We start from the raw sequence: 21577 nt of genomic DNA, 5'->3' as shown, positions 1-21577 counted from the left end.
AGAGTATCCTTGTTTTGCAGTTACCCCAACCTGTTCCCTGTTATCTAGCACTCCATTTCTGCGATGCAACAGCTGTCTGAATAGGCATCCTACTGAGGCACCTGGCACATGTTCTGCCGCAAGTCATTCACTTCTTAGGTTAGAATGAAGTACCTAGCAATGATCACATGGCTGGGCACCTCATTCTGGTCTCAGAGTGAGCTGATGGTGAGAGTGGCAGATGGGCCAGACAGTTCAGTGGGATACCCATGCAGACAGCCACACCATGTGGAAACAGAAGGCTTTGGATCTTCACAGAAGATCTGGAATAAGAGGTATGTTTTTAAATTCATTTTACGGGTCTTCTGTCCTGGTTCTGGTGCTGAACAAGCCTGATGTCATCCAGACTGTTCACACTAGAACCAGGGTTTGGGCTGTGTGTCATCTGAACAAGACACCACCAGAATGGGGGAGGGGGGATGGGCCTTTTGGCCCCTGCAGACAAGGCCTGAGTCAGGTGGACCAGTGGACCAATTTGACATAAGAAAGCTTCCCATCTTTCTATGAAATCTAATATCTAGCTGAAGCAGGTCCACCTGATGAGATTTACGTATTTTTGCCACTCTGGTCTATTGTAGCAGGATAATGTAGCTTAGCAGTACCTTGAAAGGTTGGTTTTAAAAAAAAGACTGAGCTGCACTAGTTGATACAGAAATGTAAAGAAAGAGAGAAAGGGTCACCAATAGTTCACATAATGGGGGACTACCACATAGGATGAAGGGGCTGTGTCCCGAAGCTCAGATGAAATGAAAACGGAAGAAAGGTGGATGTCAGGTAAGCGAAAAGATTCCAAAACTCAGCATGGTTGTGAAGGAGGCTGTTGTGATTTTATAGGAAGAACTGTGCTAGAAATTTAGAAGGAAGGCTCCTAATTAAAAAGAAAGGAAATAAGTGTCTGTCAAGTAGAGAAGAAACAAGTTAAGCAGCCTAGAAAGCTGCAATTGAATTTCAGCTGTATCAAAATGATGACCTCTACAGGTCAGAAAACTCTCTGTCATACAGGTGGCAAAAAATATCAAACCAAGATACCAATAAGTACTAAATGGAATATGCCCATCCTATTCAGGAAAGTATTGTGGGGTACAGACTGCCAGAAAGAGGTGGCTGATGGCCGCCTCTGTTTTCCGTGTAACCACGCCCCAGCATCAAATTGTGCGGCGCAGCTACGCGGAAGCAAAAGGACCGCTAAAAAGAGGCTCCTTTTCGCGCCGCCGCAAACTGCCTGCTGTAGCATGAGGACATCGCTGCCGTGCATGCCCATATGGAAGGTGTGCAGCAGTGATGTCATGGCAGTGCGGCGCCGTGTATACGGCACCGCACAGCTGTGACATTCTGGTGATGTCCTAGGGTTGTGGGTCATCTAGAAATGACACCCTGAGGCAACCCTAGCACATCGCCAGGATGTGCTACAGGGCTCATTTGTCCAGGGCCTATGAGCCCCAGAGTTATTTCCTTGGTGTTTCATCTGCACCTTGTGGTGTGCAGAATAGTGGTATGTTTCTATCCTCCCTAGAGCATTCTAATAATCTGCTAGGGAGCTGTGAATTTTTATGGTGTTATCAGTCAATGATTAGGCTGGTGAGGGGGGGATCTCAGTCATGTGGACTGTGGGAAGGATATCTCTGTCATGTAGACATGAAATGTCCCTGTGTGATTACCTGAGACATTTAAAGCCATCCCCTCTACCCAGCATAATGCATGCATCACCTTGAGTCCTTCAGCCCAATTTGCTTATTATGCATGTGGATTGTTATTAAAATGAGGATTACATTTCTATATGCATATTGCTTTCTATTTGTCACAACCTTGGGCAATTTTGTTAGGGGACCTAATGTAGCCTGGGGTAGACAGGGTTTGTGTGCCAATCCTCACAGATTCTTGGGGCAGGGAGATGTGATATATATATATATATATATATATATATATATATATATATCTTAATTTTTATTTTATTGCCATTAAAGTAATTCAAAACATATAAGGCATATTAAAACTTTAAATGTACATTCCTTCCTTCCACATTTATCGTAACATAAACTAGTTTATATAGATGAGGTATCCAAGAGCACAAACAGCTCAGGGGCTGTGAAACATGCCTCATTCCAAGATGACAGAGAAACACTCAGGGCTTTTGACCATTTTGTCATTCCATGTTCCTTTCAAGATTTGGGGTGGAAAAAAGTTGGTTTCCCTTATTGGCAGGCATGTCATCCAGGGCCTGGATCTTTGCGCCATACCATGCCAAGCCTCTTGTCTTTAACCAATAAAGTTGTGGGCTTTTGTATTCCAACCATGCTTGTCCCATACTATTGCTGTCTCCATGCTACACCCTGCTCTCACTGCTAGGTCTGTAATCTCTGGTTTCTTAAAGCATGCAACAAGGGAGTTAAGTAGTCAAGCCACGAAGAGAGCTTGGATTTAGCAGAGTGGGGGAAAGGAGAATCTCTGAAATCTCTGAAACCAGAAATCCATGGTCTGCACAGAGGGTGTACCACCATCCAATAGCAGGCTAAGCCTCCCCCCTCCCAGTTTGGACTGCAGACTGCCAGTGGTCTTTGGCCTAAAAATGGAGGGGTGTCTTTATGTGGAAGCATAGTTGTATAAAAACAGCCACTGTACAGTATGTAATGTCAATTCCCATTTCATTGTAAGGTGACACAGCATTAAGCGGGACCAGAAATTTCACATCTTCCAAGCCTAAGTTGGAAGCTACCAAAGTGAGTATACTGCTTATTAGACATCCCTCTCTTATTACACATTCCTCTCACACTGGGAGAAAATAAATGTGTTTTTCAGTTGTTCAGCCACTACTGGAAACAAATGTCAAAGGCAATCCATCGTTAGTGACTGCTATGCTAACCCAGGTAAACTACAGCATAGATGTGACCAAAACAAAACAAAAACGCTTATGCTTTTAATATATCAACTTCTCTCTCCACTATAAAAAATAGTAAAAAAATTCAAAATGTAGAAATCCCTGTTTTTAACATGGATTCTGTGGTTGTCAATTTGTATCACTGTGGGACTTTGTGTTCCAATAGTCTCAAGCTTTTTGTGCTCCAGAGGTTTCCTAGGATGGTCTGTTTGTGAGCTTTGCTAGGAAAACTTTGGAACAGAAATCTGTTTGGTTTCACTGCATCTTTCCAAAGCCTTATTTATTCACCCAAAAGAATGAAGTGGTAAAAAGGACTGCGCCCCTTCAGACCATAGGCTGCATTTCTGAATGCTATTCCACATTTCCTTGCAACCAGAAAACCTGAAATGTAAGATGAATGGCTCTGTCCTATCCCTTTGCATACTATTGTGGTTTTCACCAATATATACGGAAGTAGATACCAAAGTTATCACTATACCTCAGGCTGAAGTGGTACAACCTACTTTACCAGAGAACCTTTGTCACTTGATGAAATGTTTAGACCAAGCCTAAAATCTGACTGGTGCATCATAAGACTTCAAGGGCCTGACTTACCTCTGTTTCTGTTATTCCTAGTGCTTGTCCTTCTTTTAGAAACACTTTAGACTTAATAAGTAGCATCTCTCCCTATATGTGCTTGCCTGAACACTGAGCTCTGCAGGGAAAGAGGGATCAATACACTGTGATGGGACATGGAAGAGAACCTTCTGAGCTGTGACACCCCAACTGTGGAATGTGCTCCCATTGGAGCCCTAATGGACGCCAACACTTGTTTCATTCAGGCTCTAAGTGAAAACATGGTGCTTCATCAAGGCTTTAATCATACAGGCCTTCATCAACAAAGCCTTAATCCCAAATTGCAATATTACGTAATGCCGATGTTACATAGAAGTTTATCACACGAGAGGCTAAGTGCCCCAATCCTGTGCAGAAATGGTTTTGAATCCTGGGAAAATGTCGCAAAAGCAGGAACTTTTTCAGACACATTGGGGGCATTGAACATTAATGCGACATTAACCCTCACAGAAAATGGGCAAAATCGTGCTGTGTTTTACTTTCAGGATTTTCCCGAATGTAAAAAGCAGTGAGATTTTGTGACTTTCTGTGTGGGCTTTTGTGTGCCAGATTTAAATCCCGTTTGGGATTTGGCTGATTCCCTCCCATGTGATAAATGCCATAAATAGTGTTGTTTACTGATTTTATATTTTAACTTGTTACATTCTTGTGATGTTTTTCATTGGGTTTTAACATTGTACTGTGAAATAAAGTATTATTTTTATTGTTTTTAAATCTGTTTTAATTCTTTGTGATATCTAATATGTTTTTAGATTATTTATTGTTTTAAACTGTTTAATTTGCTCTTTTAATGTTAAACTACCATGAAATCATTTTGATGTAGGGTGGGGTTTAAATACTGTATAGAAAAAGAAAGAAAGAAAGAAAGAAAGAAAGCTAGATACTGGAACTATTGGGCATATTCAAACCCCACCCTGAGTGGGCATATTGCATTCTCTTGGTATTGAATTTATCTTTCAAAACTCAGCCTATCAGCGATGGTCTCGCTTAAGCCTACCAAACCTCCCAGACACAATCAATTGTAAGTACATGTAGCTTATATTCATACTTTCAGGTTAGCATCTTTTTTCTCAGGGTTTCATTCTGCATTCCACTGTTTCCAGAATCATCCTTTAAATAATGGGTGGGCAACTACCCAAGATTTGAGGGCTACACATATCCCATGCTAGAAGTGAAAGGGCTGCATGGCCCCATATACTTCCCCCTCCATGACCATGTTTTGTATGTGTTGGGGCCTCTCAGGCTGCTTTGAGACTCAAGAGAGACTTTTTCCCCAACCTTGTTCTCTAGGTTTTTTTTTCTTTTTTTATGCTGGGGGGAGGGAGAAAGCCAATCATTTTTCCAGATCTGCTGCAGTTGCCTACCCCTGCTCTGTACTCTGAGACTAAAAAACCATGCCTAGAAAGAAGCCCCATTGAAATTAATGGGATCTGTTGTTGGGGTACAGCAACTTTTGCATGCTGAGACCTTCTAGGACCTTAGGTATGCATGTTTGTGGTAATATTCTGTTTGTGTTTATACATGCCCCTCTCTTCCTCAAGAATATACCTTTTTTGTCTCAGAATCCTCTCCATGCTTGCCTCTCATTGCTGTGCTTGTTTAAGATGATAATTAAGGTCTTTTTCAATACTTTCTACTAAGTAGGATGTAGACTTTCTATGTCTTTTATCTTCAGCATGAAGCTGTGCCTGTATATATGAACTATGCCTAAGACTTATGAGTAAAACATTTTTATCTTCTTTTGAAAGGAAAGATTGTGTTTTATTCATTTTACTGTGGTAATAAATGTGGGTGGGTGGTAGTGGTGGTGAGCCGGTCTTGCCGCTTTCTATGCTTCTACTGAAACAGTCTCTGCTACAGAGATTCACCAAATCTCAATTGTGTCTCTGCTTTTTTTTTTTTTTTTTTTTTACTAAAACCTAACACTTATTTCTGATATCAGGTTGCAATATTACTATGCTATAGGTGGGGTGATCCTGATATATATATAAAAACATTTGAAGGCCAATAACTCACAGATGTAGAGGAACTGAGTAGATTACAGAAGGTTTTATCTCTACTCCATCCTTCTATATCCTTCCCTTTATAACATTCTGGAATATAAAACAAGCAAAATAATGGATGTGCTCCTCCAGCAGGTTTGGCACAGAATTAGAGACTTGCTGACTGCCAGTTAGACAAGAGAATTGGCAAACGGCTGAGCTGAACTGATGTGTTCAGTGGTTGCAGCACAATGAGTTCCTTAGAACATTTAAAGATATAGTTGGCCCTCTGTATCCATGGATTCAACCATCCATGGATTGAAAATGTGTGTGTGTGTGTGTGTGTGTGTATAATATTTCTTTTTATTTAAAGAGATGCCATTTTACTATGCCATTATATTCAATGGGATTTAAGCATCCATGGATTTTGGTATCTACAGGGTGTCCTGGAACCAAATCACAGCATATAATAAGGGCCCACTATTGTAATGTTTCTGGCCAAAGATGTGGCAAGGCCAGCCCAGCACATTCTGAGATGGAGCAGCTCCACACTTTTCCTCATTAAAACCATTTTGACCCAGGAGGAGGAAAATTCTACAAGAGCCTCTCTCTCTTTATCCCTTGTGGATAAAATGCAATGCTAGTACATTAATGGATTCTTATTGGTGACTTTTCACAACCCTCAAAAATTAGCTCTGCAGTGTCTTCCTCATAGCAGTGGCTTTTTTCTGTTGCTCCATTATTTTACAAAATTAGTTTTTCATTACCTTGATGAATGTGTTGGAAGACATTGTGATGTTTCATGGGAATATGTAGAGGCAGGCTTGCTATCCTACATTAGGACATTTCCATAAGGTATCTTGGGATGTTGTTTCAGAGGCTGGGCCTGTTCTAGGTTTGTCATTCTGGTCACACACCCAGGTTGCAGAGATGGCCTATGGTATCAGTCCACACAGCGCCGGGCCCAGTCTTCATGCCACTATTCATCATCTTCCCAGTGTGCAGTCTTGGTGATTATACTGGTCAGCAGTCTGTCTGATGTCTGTAACTAATAAAAGCTGTTTCCAATTTTACTCGCTTTTCTCTATAGGGCCATCCTGCTCTATGCTGTAGATATAAATACTTTTTCACAGGCAATGAGAAACATATCACAATGTACTGCAGATTGTTTTTCATCCTAACAATACATATATTTACTGAGAAGCAAGCACCATTGATCCCAGCTTACTTTCAAGTTAAGCACGCTCAGAAATGCCGACTTTATCTTGGTCATGTTTGCAGAGATTATATATTATCGGAGAAGCGGCATTTATTGTAGCTTATTGTCTTACTGGCTGCTGCTGCAGTTGCTTTATATTTTTTATTATACCCAAGCAGCCAATGTCAGTCCCTTTGTAATGGACCATTTGAAGCCTGAGTGGAGAAGCAATTGCTTCTTATTCGTTATGTCAAAAAATGGTTAGAATTTTTCAGACGAAAGCTTGAATGTATGCAGCGTGCACATACCATTACTATAAAAATGCCACAGCTAATTTTCTATACTCTTTGCCATCTACTTACACAGGCAGCTAAGTTCATCTTACTGCTGTTTACTTTTTCACTGTTTCAGTTGGGCCACTCTGGTAAGCAAACCAGTGGCAATACAACTAAGTTGCAGAAATATCTTTCCATATCCTTTCTAGTCAGACATTTGTCCAGAAAACCTCTCTGATCCTATAATTTTGTAGATAACAATCAAACAGACTGATCCATCCACATTTTATTTTGTATAACCTAGCAGCTAGAGATGTAAACACTATTTGTCAACTTTCTTGTTTATGTCAGGATGGGATATCACAAAGTTTTTAACTACTTTGAAGAAAATGTAATGAAAAACATGAGTGCTTCAAGGTGTGTGTGTTTGTGTGTGTGTGTGTCCTGTGCGGGAGATATTATTGGTTTTTGTTTGTTTGTTTGTTTTATCTTTTAAGGTTTCTGCATTAGTGCAAAATGGTTCTTTGCAAACCACTTTTCCCCTTGAGAAGCAGAGCACAGAGACCCACACAGCCAATCACAGAAGAACAAAAGGAGCACAGAGACCTACACACCCAATCACAGAAGAACAAAAGGAGCACAGAGACCCACACACCCAATCACAGAAGAACAAAAGGAAGAATCAAAAAGGTGACAGCAACTGATTAATTGGTTCTGCATTTTTAAAAGTTATGCAAAAAAAAAAAAAAACCCCAACACATCAGTAATCATAACCTGCATTCAAAAATGCAACCTCTTCCGTAGAGTCATAGAATCATAGAGTTGGAAAGGGACTCATGAGACAATTAGTCCAACTCCCTGCTCAATGGAGCATCTCCAGCTAAAGCATCCCCATCAGGCAGCTGTCCAGGCTCTTTTCACAGAGGTCTAGAGAAGGAGATCCCAATGCTGCTCTCACTGTCACCATTCTAACTGTCAAGAAGTTCCTTCTAATGTTTGATTGAAATCTACTCTCCCGTAACTTCAAATCATTAGACTCTGTCCTACCCTCTGTGGCAGCAGCAAAAAGGCCTACCCTCTTCTCTCTGTGAAGGCCCTTGGGGTATTTAAAGCATGCAGACATGTCACCCCTCAGTCCTCTCTTCACCAAGCGGAACATGCCTACCTCCTTCAACTTTTTCTCATATGCTTTGTTTTCCACACCTCTTATCATCCTTGTTGCCCTTTTCTGAACCTGCTCCAACTGGTCTATATCCTTCTTAAAGAGGTGACCAAAACTGAATGCAGTACTCCAGATGAGGCCTGACTAGTACAGAATATAGTGGAACAGTTGCTGCTCTCAAATTGGAAACAGAGCTCTGGTACCACAACAAACTACAGTTTCCAGAATTCCATAGTATTGAGCCAGTGGTGTCAAACTGGATTATTTCTGCTGTGCAGATGTGTCCTAAATCATTGATAAAAACCTTAAGAGTAATGGCCATAGGGCAGAACCCCGAGGCACTCCAATTGAGACCTCCTAAAAGTTTGAAGCACAACCAGTGATTATGACTTTTTGAACATGGCTTTCCAACCAATTATGGATCTATCTGACATTGTTCCCATCTATTCCACATTTAATAAGCTTGCTAATCAAAATATTATGGAGATAATAGTATAAGGATATAATCTTATAAGCAAATATACCTTGAGAGCCTGCATGGTGCAGTAGTTTGAGCATTGGACTATGCTTCTAGACAATCCCCATTCAGGATTCAAATCCTCACTCAGACATGAAAACCCACTGGGTGACCTTGAGCAAGTCACAATCTCTCAGCCTTAGAGGATGGAAATGGGAAAATCCTTCTGAAGAAACTTGCCAAGAAAACCCTGTGGTAGGTTCACCTTAGGGTTGCCATAAATCAGAAATGACTTAAAGACTCCCTCAGACACAGTATACCTTATCAAATGCTTTGCTGAAACCCAGATCAATGCTATCCACAATATTCCCATCATTTACTAAACATATTGGAAAAGCATATGATTAGTCTGAGAGAATTTTTTCTTGACAAGTCCATGCTGGCCTCTATTGATCGCTGCATTATCATCAAGATACTTGCAGACAGAGTTTTGTACAGTCAGACCTTCGTATACCCGGATTTTTTATATATGGATTCAAGCATCTATGGTTTGAAAATGTTCAAAAATGTATAAATTTCAAATATCAAACCTTGATTTTCCATTTTTTATAAGGGACACCATTTTGCTATGTCATTGTATTTAATGGGACTTGAGCATCCATGGAATTTGTTATCCACGGGGATCTTGGAACCAAACCCCAGTGTGTAATAAGGGTCCACTGTATAATGTTTTCAAATATTTTGACTGGTCTGTAGTTTCCTGGATCTTTTTTGCCTTTTTTTGAAGAGAGGAACAATGTTTGCTCTACCCCAGTCCTCATCTAGTCAAGATTTCTCAAAAATGATGGCAAGAGGTTCAGAAATCACACCAGCAAGTTTCTTCAGTACTTTGGGATGTAGTTCCTCTGGGTCTACAGATTTCAGCTTGTTTAGGTTCACTAAGTGATTCCTGTCAATCCTGATTTAAAACCCAGATCCTTTGCCATGGTGTCTGCCATGGTCTCTGCATGGTCTTTTCTGAAGAGAACACTGTTCTCTTTTTGGGAGAAAACTGAAGCAAAATAGGTATCGAATAGTTCGACCTTTTCATTGTGATCTGCTAGTATTTGCTTCAGTTTTCTGATCTGCTAGCATTTGATGCAGTTTTCTCCCAAAAAGAGAACATGGAACCACACTCTTCTCTTTTGGAGGAAAAGTGTAAGCAAAGCAGGTATTGATTAGTTCTACCTTTTCATTGTGATCTTCTACTATTTCATCATTCTTATTGAACAGCAGCCCCATTTCTCTTCAGAAATTCACAAAACCTTCTTATTGTCTTTTCTGGTTAAGGAGAAGAATTTTGAGATTTCTCATTTTTTGCATGAGCACAAGTGAAGATTTACATCCCCAGGAGGACAGTGGCATCAAACTAGCTGCTTGTCACTACTAAGTGACAGCAATGCTGCAGTTGTAAATAAATATTTCAATTTACTACATTGTTGTCTACTCCCTAAACTGTTTGTCTGGATAAAGTTTAAATACATGTATTGTTTGATTTAGTATTTATTTTGTTGACTTCTAATGTTATATATTATGTGAATTCTGATAGTATTTTAATAATGGCAACTATACAGCATTTGGATTGTAAATTTGTATTTCAAACTAAAAATAAGGTTGGTATTTGAAGTTTGTCAGATTTAGTCATTATTCAGTATTCTTGTTCACCTCTTTCAACAAAAGGAGACACAATTTCTTTGTGCATAACATTTCCAACTTGTAGTAGTAGTTTTAGATAAGGGCAACGTGGTGCATAAATAGTTCTTAGCAGCTCAGCTCTTTTTCCATCTAGCAGGTCACAGTCTGTTCTTTCAGTTGCAAGCACCATATTGCATAACTTACTAAATTCCACACAAAGATGTTTGCTGAAGCATTGACCTTGCAATCTGCAGCGATGGCACCAGTACTGCAGTTAGGGGTTCTCATAGCTCTCTGATTACGCGGACATCTGTTTGGAAGAAAAGCTTATGAAGTTTGATTAAACATACAGACAAGAAAGGCCACAGTCCGGTGTATAAACCTAGAAGTATCTGCCATTGAACACCTTCTGACAAAAAGAAAATGAAATAAGAAATGCGTAAGAATGAACTGTTGAAATATGTTTCTCTTTTTCCCTTTTTTGCAAAGTTGGCATGCGCCTTTGCACTGCAATTTATTTAAGTCTTCATAAGCTGGTTTTTTGTACTAAACATTTTACTCACGCACTTAGTAGGTGTGTTTAAATATATCAGTTTCATTATCCAACATGATATATGCCATTATCTGTCAACAAGGCCAAGGAGATCCAAAAGCCATGCCATTGCTTTTGATCATTTTGTGTTGTTTAAAAAGAGGCATTTGTGTTTAATATGACAGACATATATGATGATAGAATATATAAATATAATTGTAGGTTTATTTTTTGTCAGCTTGTTTAACTTACTGCATCTGTTGTGTTAAAAAAATGGAGATTGCCATAGCTAGCGCTGAGTCCCTTTTTGAGAAACGATTATCTATATGTGAAGACAATGCAGAAGGCAATAACAGTCTGTAGAAGAAAATGGGTATGAAATTTAAAAACAGAGCGGAGCAGTGATTTGGTTTATTTATTTATTTATTTATTTATTACACTTTTACACTGTCCAATAACTGCAGTAGAGTATATAAAAAAATATAAATAGAAGGCAAACAGTGGACCATAAATAAACAGCACACAATAAAAGCAAGATAAAACCAGCAGCAAAAGCACTGCAGGATATAAAACTAAAAAAAAAAAAAAAAAAAAAAAAAAAAGGGGGGGGAGTAACAAAATAGTAAAGTAACAAAATAGTAAAGGGCTAAGATCCAAAACCACTGAACAGGCCACCACTTAGGGACTTAATGAGTTTCCGCACAGTGAACAGTTCTCATGCTTCCTCATAGGGAATTGTATGCCTACATATCTGCAGTTGAGAACACTGTTCTGGACTTGGAAAGCTGTTAGAAACAAAGCATGAATACAACTCTTTCTCTTTGCATCTACTGCATTGGATCCCTGTTATATAAAATCCTAGATTTCCCTTTTCCCAGCTAGTGCACCAATCTTATCTGAAATATATGGTATTGGCTTGAGAGGGGGTATGGGAAAATATTTGAAAAAATATCAAAAAGTATGTTTCTCAAGTGTTGAAACATTCTGACCAGGAGATCCCTAGACTGACAAAATTCTTCACTGTTTGGAATTTATTCTATGTACATTTATTTATTTTTATTTCATTTTTTCAAATCCAAGACAGCGTGGAGTTGGGCAGGAACTTGCTTGTGGGTTTTGCTCAGGAAGAGATCTGCCTGTCACTGTTTTAATCTTCTAGGTCTATGTTAGATTTCTTTGGGCACGATCTGCTTGCTGCCCCTTTTAAAGAGGTGCTTGCTGCTCCCTCTCCCCAAAAGTATTTCACCAAATCTGGACCCAGTTTGACATTCCTCCTTATACATTATCCAAAAACAAAAACAACAACAACAAAAAAAAGTTAGCTAACACCCCATGGACAGGATCAGAATTCAAAGCAACTTTGTCAGATTGGAAAGTGGGGGCTCTCGGGGTCTGGAGCTGCTGCCACATTGCAGAATTATTGCAGTTTGACACTGCTTTAACTGTCATGATTCTGACTTATGGAATCCTAAGATTTGTAGACTCTCTGAGAGAAAGGGCTAGATTTCTCAGAAACTACAAATCCTAGAATTCTATATCATTGAGACATGACAGTTAAAGCAATGTCAAACTACATTAAATCTGCAGCATAAATGCAGCCTTAGTATAACACATGCTAAACATAAGTCAGCAATGTGATGCAGCAGCCCAAAAATACCTATGCAATTCTAGGCTACATCTTCAGGAATATAGTGTCCAGATCAGGGGAACTAGTAGTGCCACTCTATTCTGCTTTCGTCAGATCACACCAGGAATACTGTGTTTAGTTCTAGGCACCACAAATCAAGAAAGATGTTGATAAATTGGTCTGTTTATAAACTGGGGTGTTCAGAAGATGTTCTCTTAGAGAAGAGAAGAATGAGAAGTGATATGGGCAGGTTACAAACGGCCCTCAAGGGGCCGTTTTCCCGCCGCCGCCATTCGCTGCGTAGGGAAGCCCCAGCTGCCAGACCGCAAGGCTTCCCTGCGCAGCAAAAAAGGAGCGGCGAAATGCCGCTCCTTTTTGGAACGCGGAAGTGGCGCCGCGAGGGGTGGAGTGCGCCCTCGCGACGTCACTTCCGTCGCGACACGTCTGGACGCACAGCGTCCAATACGTCAAAATGGCGGTGCCCATGTGGATGGGCGCCGCGAAAACGTACGCGCTCCGCACGTACTGGGAGGAAGGGCCGTCAGGAAGGTAAGAACCTTCCTAACCCTAATACGGCCCTTCCTAACCCTAGTACGCGCGGAGCGCGTACTTTATGGCGGTTTGTAACCCGCCATGATAACCATTTTAACTACCTGAAGGGATATCATGTTGAAAATGGAACAATCTTGTTTTCTAAAACTCCAGAGACTGGAACGTGAAACAATGCATTCCAATAACAAGAAAATCAATTCTTCCTAAATATTAGGAAGAACCTCTTTACTACAATAGATGTTTGTCAATGGAACAAACTGTCAGAGAGTGGTGTCATTTGTTGTTGTTTTTGTGTGACTTCAAGTCATTTCCAAATAACAATGACTGTAAGACCAAACTGTCATAGGGTTTTCTTGGCGAGACTTTTTTCAGAAAGGGTTTGTCTTTGTCTTCCTCTGAGAGTGAGAATATGTGACTTGTCCAAGGTCACCTAGTGGGTTTCCATGTCCAAGCAGGGATTGAAACCCTGGTCTCCAAAGTTGTAGTCCAGTGCTCAAACCGCCACACCACACTGACTTTATTGGTCTTTGAGCAAAAATTAGTTGTTCATCTCGATGAGTGCTTTAGTTGTGTATTCTTGTATGGTAGCATGTTGGACTAGGTGACTTTGGGTACCTTCCAACTCTATGATTCCACTGTCTATAATAAGCCAAAAAAGTCAATAAACCAACGGTTAGCAAAGTATTTTATGTCTTCAGCCTCAGAAACTGAAACTCATCTGACATGGCGGAGCCAGATGTGATTTTGGATGTCTCAATTATTGGAACTGCAGCAAACACCATCTGAAATTTCTTTTTCCACACTACCATTAAGAGGGCAGGAGCATTGTCTCTTAGGCCCCATACAGACAGGCCAAAATAAAGCTGCTTCGGGTCAGTTGGAGGTATGCTGATTAAATGATATGTGCATCTTTAGAGTCCTGGAAGCCACGCCAAACCCATGCTGAGCGTGGCTTTGGTGTGGCTTCCTGACTCTAAGGATGCACACATCATTTAATCAGCATACCTCCAAACTGACCTGAAGCAGCTTTATTTTGGCCTGTCTGTATGGGGCCTTAGTTTACCTAGCAGCCCAACAAGGTCATCAACAGCAACATGAGCCAAACGAGCATGAAAATCCTCCAGAGTCCCCCAGAGTCCACCCAGATTCACTAATCTCTAGGTTTATGACAAGAAAGATTGAAGAATGTCAAAGCATAAAGGGAAAGGGGTATGTGAAATTATTAAATAAATACAGCACTAAAAAGAGAGTATGAGAAATAAAATTTAAATGCTCTTTAAGCATCTGGTACATATACCAGGTTTGTGGTAGTGTGTGTGAAAGAAGAATGATAAGAAGTCTGCTGCTGGATTCCTAGACTAAAAAGTTCTGGAGGGAGGGGAAAGGGAGAGGTCAGAGTCCAAAGAGTTGAAAGAAAAAGCAAACAGACGAGTTCATAAAGGCAAGAAAATGTGCAGTGGGTGAGTTGGACTTTGGTGGACATCAGTGAAAGTAAGAAATTGTACTTTGCATCAGTGAAGGTAAGAAATTGTAGTCTTCATTCTTAGAATTGCAGAGAAACTGTACTGAAACCACAGGGATGAAAGGGGAAGCTCATTTCTCCTCATTGCCACTATGTTAACAGATATGTGAGCTACGTAAACACTTCTGAAATTTGCTCATGGTGTTAATGTACTGAGATCTCAGTTTCAAAAGGACGCAATGTGTAATGATTTTCTTCACAAAATTTTGATGACTGGAAGAACCAGTGATTATGGATTTGTGTCCACTGCAAGGGTCCAGTTCAGAATATTTATTAAGGCTGGGGGGGGGGGGGAGGTGAAGTTGCATAGTTGTTACTGAGTGTAAATCCAAAGTTAAAATACAGTTCAGTGTAGTCAAGTTTTGTTCCTCATTTGTATGAAGCATTTCAGAGGCAATTCAATGCTGGGGTCACAACTCTATTTTTTAATTTATTTTTCTTTATTTTCTGTGTCTCAAATCTTATCCTCTCAAAAGACATTCCTGAATAAGAGTGCAGTTGATATTTCATTTCATTTCATAATGCTGATATTAAACTGACAATTTTTTTTTCTTCCTGGTTTCAAGACTGGTGCAGCTAACATTGAATTTATTCTACAATTTAATAGAACTAAGAATCTACATTTAATGAAAGTCACTGTTTCAAGTGTGCCAAATGCAATAATGAGTGAGAACCCCATCACAATGAGGCTGTTCTGGTTCTATTTCTGCTGAAAAGGGAAGGCCAAACTCCAGACTTACGAGAAGTGGTTGTCGTCCATAACTGTGTTTGGGATTATAGAATAATGGTGGGGTGAGAGAGAAAGACCCTTGATGCTCCTACAGAAATTGAGGAGGGTGGACTGGTATGCAAGTGGCTTTACACATGTCCCTATCAAATAGGTTTGTGACCATGGAAAAATGCCAAGATTGAAAGAGCTCATGGTCATAGAGGAATTAATCCATCCATGCCATGCCTTGTCAGACAACTTGTGTGCCAACCCTGTAGTTGTCTGCAGCCTCCCCATCTGTTCTTGTGGCTCTTCTGATCTGATGCTTTTGACCAGTTTTGGTGCTCTGCCTTATTCCTCCCTCACCTTCATATCTGTCAGTTGTGGGGGGGGGGGGGAAGGGTATGCAGTCAAACTTAAATTAAGTGTCCCCCCATATTACAACAGAAACAGATGCCATTAGGGGGCAAAAGCCCAAAGATTGGGGGCAGGGAGAACCAAGCCACAATGACTTGAAAAAGCCACATCTTAGCCTCCCATTTGGCAATCTGCAGGGCACCGTTGCGCATCCTGGGACAATACATAAGTTGTAGGGAGGATGGGTTGTTTGTGGTGAAGCTTCAGTTAAAAGAGGCTGTGTATGTGGCTTGTTGAAATTTTGTGAAATTTGACCAAGAATGCAAGACATTTCTTTGAGATTTTTTGAAACCTTGTGATGGCTGGGATTCCCAGACATTTCAAAACTTCCTTACCCTGCAGTGAGTACTGCAAAGAGTACTTCACTATACTACAGCAGTCCCCCTTGGTGCAATGACTTTCCCCCTTGGCAGTTGGCACATGACTAGGGCACATCTCAGCACACAGGGATGGGCAGGATTAAACCTTCTAAGCCTGTCGCTGCCCCTTTCCTGGCCAGATCGTGGCCACGGCAGTCTCATAACATGGCTCCGATCCAGCCTCTGGAGGATGCAAAAAGGAGCTGCAAAAAGTGGCTCCTTTTTGCACCCTCCAAAGGGTGCCATAGCCACAGCAACATGGCAGTGCCAGAGTCATGCCATTATGTCACACACTATCTGGAATGGCGCATGGCATCAGGATGCCCTGGTGGGAGTGAGGCCATCCAGCATCAGGACGCTGCACCCTGACTCTGTTCACAGGCTGGCACAAAGTGCTGGTCAGTACAGGGCCACGGGTCTTCAAATGATCTGGACCTAAGGTGTATAAGGTTTTATAGGTCATGACCAGCACTTTCAATTGTGCCTAGAAATGAACCAGTAGACAGTAAAGTTGTTTCACCAAGGGAGTTGTATGCTCCCTATAACTCTCCTAGGTCTGCATTCTGTAGCTGTTGAAGTTTCTGAACTGTTTCTGTAGTTACAGTAGTCCAAATGGGATGTAATCAAGGCATGGGATGTAGGCAGATCTGACATCTCAAGAAACTTCTTGATTCAGAGAAGCTATCTAAGGAATGTGGACATTTTTTGACCAGGAGGCTTAACTGGAAACAGTGGCATCACTTGGGGGGTGCAGGTCACACCAGGTGACACCCCAAGTGGGGTGACACCACTGCTCCCTAAAAGTTGAAAATGTGGAATTAGGTGTGGCTCAGTGGGAAGAGGATGGAAGCCAGTGAGGCCAGCCTCTCTGTTCACTCCTCCTGCTAAGCCTGGAAGGTGGTGGGGGTGAGGAGGTGTGGGCAGCCTGGCTTGCTTGTAGATGCCCTCAGTGAATGAACAGGGTGCTTCCTTCTCCTAGCCACTGCTGGAAGGTGTGCGTGTGTGTGTGTGTGGGGGGGGGATGCAGGCAGCTCAGAGGCCAGAGAGAGGAGAAGCCCAGGTTGCCTGCTGAAGGCATCTAAGAGCAAGGTGGGTGTGCTTATCGAGCAAGGCCAGGCTAAACCATCAAGCAACCAACAGAATGCTCTCCTCAAAGATCACCATGCCACCATCTCCTCCTCATGCCTCATTTTTTGACTCTAGTGAGTAGAAATATCACCCTTGCTTCTCATTCCACATGTGCAGTGGCTCCCCATCCCATGCATAGAGTTTTGTGGCTGGTGTGACCCTTCATGTCATTTGCAACTAATGGAGACCTTATGGGCAAATCTTACATGGGGATGTGGGTTGTTGGAGAGAACATCAAATAGCAAAAGATAATCACGCAATGCCTGGGAACACTTCTCTGTGGAAGGATCTGGCCCAGGGCAATCCTGGTAACAGTTGTAAGTTCTCTGCACTCATACTTATGACTTTGCTGGTGGATGCCATATAGGCATTCCCTCTCCCTTAGAAATCCTGGGCCATTAGTAGCTGTATAGCAGTTAGATGTGCAACAAATACACCTTTCCCTGTCAGACACTTAGTGCAGGGGAAAACTGACCATTTGATGAATGATTTATGCAGCTAGTAAGAGATTCAGAACTCCTGCTGTGAGAAAAGGTGGCAAATTTAGTAGTCTCACATTATCCATTGTTTTTTTTTAAAGAAATGTCGTATTAATTGCAACTTCAGTGGTTGAAGAACAATTTGAAGAAATGTACTTATTCCCTGTGTTTTTCAGGCTAAGCTTGCACACTAAAAATGTGTTAGCAACCTCCCTCCCCCCCTCTCTTTCACACACACATCTGATGTGCCGCCTCAACACTACAAATGTGGTAAAGGGCAGCTTGGGGGTAATTCTGTCACATTTTCTGAGTTGAGCTGTTTCAAGCTGATGGCAACATAAAGTTATGCTTCATGACACTATATGCTATTCATGCAAGAACTATGCTAGAAATGCATTGTCTTACACACTGTCAAATTAAAACTCCTAGGCTTCAACTCAAGTGACTAAGGCGATGCACTGATATGGCAGTACGCATGGTGTACAGAGATAGCACAAGTCAATCTGCATGTGCCTCTGCTGCTCAGATTGACAGAGGCACACATGGTTCCTTCTTTAATGCACTTCTGTAGTAAATGAGTTGCAGTTTGTGGGTTTAAAAGTGTCTTCCTGTGAAAAGATGTGCCAAAGATATGTGTAAATAATCATGGGGGGATGTTCACAAGTCCTTCCTTCCCACACATACCTATGCTAGCATGCCCTTGAGTGCAACCATGAATACCCCCAAAATTTGATATTTTTTTCTTACCAAACTTTTACTTTAGCCATGTGAAACTATGTAAAAATAAATACATTTTGGCTGTGCATATCTTATTGCAATTTAATTGTGTAATTTTAATTTTGCTAGTTATTTATGTCACTACTATTGCTATTACATTACAATTTATGAATAACATTAGTACAAAAACATTATTAAATATTCTGTATGGTCTGGTACAGGAGGAGGTTGATCGTGGGTGACACCATGAGTTATTACACTGAGTAACACCAAACTTAGTGATGCCACAATCTGGAAATGAACAGAGTCAGGAACAGTCCAGGATTAAACCTCCATTGTACGAATCTGGCTAACCTAGATAACTTACAGTGGAATTCTCTGTAGACAGCTACCAGGCACCACTTTGGAATGCACAAGTAACAGGGGGAAGTCAGGAAAGTTTCAAATTGAAAATACTCCAGGGCAGCCTGGAGTATTCTGGCCAGTGTAGACCCACCAAAGATCAAGATTTTGGTTTCATTGTTACTGTTCATAGGTAAACAGTGAGATTTGTGCTGCAACAGGATTGTTGGGGGCAAAAGTCAAATTGAGTTTTCCCATCCCCACTTCACAGATCTTATTAGATTACTGCACGAGAATCTTATAGTGCTGCTTTTCCACTTTAATTGCTCCGGCTGCCTCCTGTTGCATTCTGGAATTTGCAGTTTAAGGAGGGGCATTTAGAATTCTCAGCTAGAGAGATCTTAGTCCTCTCTGAACTACAAATCTCATAATGCAACAGAAGACAGCCAGAGCAGTAAAAGTGGAATAGCAGCACTTTAAGAGTGTAATGCAGTAATGCAGTTAATATAGGCCGGTTACATACCGGCAGTTTAGTGCGTGTTCACCACGCACTAGGGTTACGAAAGGGCGGTGCTTCCGCACCGCCCTAACCCTAGTGCGTGGCGAACACACACTAAACGGCGGCGGCCCTTCCGCACGGCCGCCACCGTGAGTACGTCATGGCCGCGCCGCCTCTAGACGGGGCGGCGCGTCCATGACATACTAGCTCCGCGCCTGGGCGCTTAGTGCGCCCTGGACACGGAGCAGGAAGGAGCTCCATTTCGGAGCTCCTTCCGGGTTTAGTCCGCTGGGCGCAGCCGTCTGAAGGCTGTGCCCAGCGGACTAAACGAGAAAGGGGCCAAGCCCAAGGTCAGCCAGTGAATTTCTAGGGTGAACTCCCAACAAGAAATGCTAGAGTTGAGGGGACCCTCAAGGACTATCCAGTCCAACCCCCTTCTGCTATGAAGTAATACATAGGAATACATGGCATACTAGAGGACATTTATTATTATTATTATTATTATTATTAACCTTTATTTATAAAGCACTGCAAATTTACACAGTGCAGTACATACAATCTTTTTAATCGGGTGGTTCCCTGCCCTCACGCTTACAATCTAACAAGACACAACACAAAAGGAGAAGGGAGTAGTGGTGAGGAAGGGACCTCTCTAGTAGCCTGTCCTAGAGGACATGTAGTCTGACCCCTGTTCAACATCAGGATGTCACTGGAAGATGGGACAAACTGAGGGTTTTCTTGGCATAAAGAGGAGTTTTGCCATGGGATGCCCCTCAAGCTGAAACAGTGTGACCCACCAGGGACGTAGCCAGGATTTTGGGAAGGGGGGGTCAAGACTAAGTGCCACCATTTTGAGAGGCTAAGAGCCCCCCCAAGACACAAAAAGAGGGTCGAGCGTTTACCCTCGACACCTCGATGACACCACTTTAACTTCCGTTATGGCTTCGTGCTATGGAATCTTGGGATCTGTAGTTTTGAGGACCTGTTGAGTCATCTGTCAGGTTCCGCAACAAACTACAAATCCCAGCATTTCACAACATGGAGCCAAGGGCAGTTAAAGTGGCCAGCTGGATTATTTTTTCAGTGCAGATGCAAACTGAGTCCTTCCTCTGAAGGTGTTTACATCAGATAAATTCATCTCGATCAAGCAAAGTGCAGCTGCTCGAGCAATGAGCGGCAGCCACTCTGTTCATGCTCAGAGGCACTCTGCTCATGCTTTGAGACACTGTATTCCAACTTCTGAGCTGAGCTAAGAACCCAGGCTGCATCCACACATTTCATTCCCACTTCCAAGAGGGATTTTTAATTTTAAGACACACACACACACACTTTTTAATTCCAAGACCTATCTATCTATCTATCTATCTATCTATCTATCTATCTATCTATCTACCTACCAACCATAATTTTTAATTCCAAGCCATTATACGTTCCTTTCTTTTTATAATAAACAAACCCCTTTAAGAGAATCCTGTTTTGGGAGAAAGGCAGGGTATAAAATCAATCAATAAAAAATTATAGTGCAATAGTCCATCAGTGCATGGCTTGCATTATAAGATTTTATACATTTATACATTTAAAAACAATTAAAATCACAGTAGGCTCAGAGTGCTATAGAATCATGGAATCATAGAGTTGGAAGAGACCCCAAGAATGGCCATCCAGCCCAACCCCATTCTGCCATGCAGGAACTCCCAGTCAAAGCATCCTCAACAAATTATGTAATGGAGGTGTCCATCTACATTGTAGAAAGATGTACTATAGCCTTATTAGACTGCAGTTCCCAGCAGTCTGTGGTGCTCCTCTTTTTTGTTGTTGCAAAAATCCAGAAATGACTGTTTTTGAAAACATGAGTCCATTCTCAGGAGAAATGTCCAGAGTAGAGTCTGAATCTCCTTTCTCTGGACTTCTGAAACCTAAATTATCAGCTCAGTGTGCAGAAGCACAACATTATTTTAAAAATATTGTGCATTAAATTACCTTCAGTCTATGTCTATGAGATGCATATGAGACATACATGGATCCCATCTCCCAGTATAATATCCCATTAGACATACTGTATAAAAATATACCAAACTCTGAAAAACTCCAAAATACATCTAGTCCTCAGCATTTTGGGTAAGGGATATTATTATTATTATTATTATTATTATTATTATTATTATTATTGCATGACCTTAGCATCACCATGAGAGAGATGCAGAGAGAGAGAGTTGGTCATGTCTTGCCTCTGAGGCTGAGAGAATGTGACCCTCACAAAAGAGAATGTTGGAGAATGAGGATCTGCTGAACTTTTCCCCTGCCATTCGCTTCTCCTTTTGTCTCTTGTCCCTTTAGATTGCAAGCCTGAGGGCAGGGAAATATCTAGTAATTTGTAAGCTGCTCTGATAGCCTTTTGGCTGAAGAGCTGGGCATAA

At 41.4% G+C, this 21577-nt stretch overlaps 1 protein-coding gene across 6 annotated transcripts in view; it reads left to right on the top strand.

The window, feature by feature from the left end:
- Positions 1-14380: 14380 nt before the first annotated feature.
- KYNU (kynureninase) overlaps positions 14381-21577 on the top strand; it is a 145002-nt gene continuing 137805 nt past the window's right edge. For all 6 annotated transcript variants that reach the window (XR_006102404.1, XM_042454120.1, XM_042454141.1 and 3 more), the window contains exon 1: positions 14381-14508. The gene's annotated coding sequence lies outside the window, so the exon portion shown is untranslated. The remainder of the gene's footprint in view (positions 14509-21577) is intronic.

Source organism: Sceloporus undulatus, chromosome 1, assembly GCF_019175285.1.
Source record: "Sceloporus undulatus isolate JIND9_A2432 ecotype Alabama chromosome 1, SceUnd_v1.1, whole genome shotgun sequence".
Taxonomy (NCBI): domain Eukaryota; kingdom Metazoa; phylum Chordata; class Lepidosauria; order Squamata; family Phrynosomatidae; genus Sceloporus; species Sceloporus undulatus.
The sequence above is the reverse complement of the archived record's forward strand: the minus strand, read 5'-3'. Positions and strand labels throughout refer to the sequence as shown.